Source organism: Hipposideros armiger, unplaced genomic scaffold, assembly GCF_001890085.2.
Source record: "Hipposideros armiger isolate ML-2016 unplaced genomic scaffold, ASM189008v1 scaffold_1483, whole genome shotgun sequence".
Taxonomy (NCBI): Eukaryota; Metazoa; Chordata; class Mammalia; order Chiroptera; family Hipposideridae; genus Hipposideros; species Hipposideros armiger.
Window position 1 is genome coordinate 8,962 of NW_017732833.1, and position 3,151 is coordinate 12,112.

The window sequence follows — 3,151 nt, forward strand, 5'->3', positions numbered from 1 at the left end:
AGACTTGGAGACCACCAGCCCAGATCAACACCTAAGTCAGGCCCAGCAACTACTCTACTGGGTCAGACCCCGCTGTCTCTGTTTCTTGGCTTACAGGGCAAATGTCGGACATTGAAAGATAGAACCTCTCTCGCTATGATCCTAAAAGACCCACAGCAGCACAGACTCCCTCAACAGACCAAAAGATTCTCTGTTGCTTCTGCTTCATTGTTTTGTTTTTTACCGAATAGACAGTTCACTCAAGAGAACATGAATAGCAGAGTCTGGGTCACTTATTTGGGCCTGTGTTCATAATGGAGTAAATCCCCCAAACAGAAAAATGGTGTTCAGCAGCCACTGAGCAACCTTAACATGGCAAGGTACATCTCACAATGCATTCTTTTTTTTTTTTTTTTCAAAGATTTTATTGGGGAATTGAGGGAGATGAACAGCTCTGGGGAATCGGGGGGAGGGGAACAGACAAGTTGCTGTCCTTTTATTCTTCAGTCTAGTTGTGGAGGATGTTGCTTCACTGGCCCATGTTGGTATTATTATTGCGCTTTTCCATGGTAAGGCAGATTGGTCGCCGGCCTCTGGACAGCCGTTCACAGCAGCTCTTGGCAGTCAGCTGCCAGCCACTCACGGTAGCTTACGGCAGCCCACTGCAGCAGGGGCTGCCGTCTATGCCGTTGCCAGTGGACTCACGGCAGCCCAGCTCCAGGTCGAGCTGTTGTTCACCATCTTAGCTGTAGAGGGNATCCAGAGTAAAGCAGGTGTATCCATACTTTTATCAGGTAAAACAGACTTCAGGATAAAAAAGGTAGCAAGATATAAAGATGGACATTTAGTAATGATAAAGGAGACAATGCACTAAGAAAACATAACACTTATTAATATATATGCCCCAATCAGGGACCACCAAAATATGCTAAGCAAGTACTAACAGAAGTAAAAGGAGAAATTGGCCAAAACACAGTTATAGTAGAGAACCTAAATACAACATTGACAGCTATGGATAGGTCATTCAAACAGAAAGTCAATATGGAAATATCAGCCCTAAATGACACATTAGACCAAATAGACATAATTGACATTGACAGAGCCCTTTATCCTAGAATATCAGACTATGCATTCTTTTCTAGAGTACATGGGACATTCTCAAGGATAGACCATATGTTGGGATTCAAAACCAGCCTCAGCAAATTTCAGAAGATTAAATCACACCAAGCATATTCTCTGATCACAAGGCTTTGAAACTAATAGATATAAACTGCAAAATGAAAGAAGGAAAACGCACAGATATGTGGAGATTGAACAACATGCTTTTAAATAATGACCGGGTCAAAGAAGAAATAAGAGGAGAGATCAGAAGATACATAGAAACAAATGAGAATGAAAATACATCCTATCAAAATTATTGGGATGCATCGAAAGCAATAATAAGAGAGAAATTTATATCATTACAGGCCTGTCTCAAGAAAGGAGAAAAGTCCTAGATAAACAACCTAACATTACATCTTAAAGTACTAAAAAAAGAACAAATGAAACCGAAAGTCAGTAGAAGGAAGGAAATAATAAAAATCAGAGCAGAACTAAACAAAATAGAGAACAAAAAGACAATAGAAAAAAATAATACAACAAAGAACTGGTTCTTTGAAAATATTAATAAAATTGACAAACCCTTGGCTAGACTCACTAAGATAAAGAGAGAAAAGACACAAATAAAATCAGAAATGAAAAAGGGGAAGTTTCCATAGTTACCACAGAAATACAAAGGATCATATAAGAATACTATGAAGGACTATATGCTACCAAATTCAATAACCTAGAAGAAATGGACAAGTTTTTAAAAACATATAGCCTTCTTAGACTGAATCAAGAAGAAATGGAAAATCTAAATAGACTGATCAACAGTAAGAAAATAGAATCAGACATTCAAAACCTTCGCAAAAGCAAACTCCAGGACCAGATGGCTTCACTAGTGAATTCTACAAAACATCAAAGAGGATCTAACACCTGTCCTTCTCAAACTCTTTTAAAAAATTGAAGAAGAGGCAATACTTCCTAATTCATTTTCGGAGGCCAATATTACCCTCATACCAAAACCTGGTAAGGATAACACACAAAAAAGAAAATTACAGACCAATATCTAAGATGAATACAGATGCAAAATCCTAAGCTAACTTTTAACAAATCAAATATAACAATGCATTAAAAAATATTATACATCACAATCAAATGGGATTCGTCTCGGGTGTACTAAGATGGTTCAACATACAATGTGGTGTATAAGACAAACCCTCAGCTAATATTATCATTAATGGTGAAAAATGAAGTCTTCCGCTCTACATTCAGGAAGANCAATAAAAAAATGAAGAATGAACAGCCAGCTTAGGTAGTAGAGCTGACCAGATGGAGGAAAGAATTATTGATATCAAAGACAGAAATCTCGAAATGACACATATGGAAGAAGAAAGAGACTTGAGAGTTAAAAGAAATGAAAGAACTCTACAAGAACTTTCTGACTCCATCAGAAAAAGCAACATAAGAATAATGGGTATACCAGAAGGAGAAGAAAGGGAAAAAGGAACAGAGAGTATATTCAAACAAACAGTTGATGAGAACTTCCCAAACTTGTAGAAAGAACTGAATCCTTGAATCCAAGAATCAAACAGAACACCTAATTACCTCAATCCCAGCAGGCCTTCTCCAAGGCACATTTTATTGAAGCTGTCAAAAATTAATGACAAAAAAGAATTCTCGAGGCAGCCAGGGAAAAGAGGATGGTAGCCTACAAAGGAAAGGCTGTAAGATTATCATCAGATTTTTCAGCAGAAACTCTATAAGCCAGGAGGGAGTGAAATCAAATATTCAAACTACTGAAAGACAGAAATTATGAGCCAAGAATAACATATCCAGCAAAGATATCCTTTAGATATGAAGGAGGAATAAAGACCTATCCAGATATACAGAAGATGAGGGAATTTTGTAACACACAACCTGCATTAAAGGAAATACTGACGGAGGTTATTCAACTTGACACAAAAAACCACAAGAATACAAAGCCATGACAACATTATGAACTGACAGACAGAAGCAGGAAATGGCAACCCCTACACAAAACAGGGCACTATACACTTAAACATAACATAAAGGGTAAAGAAGAAAAAAA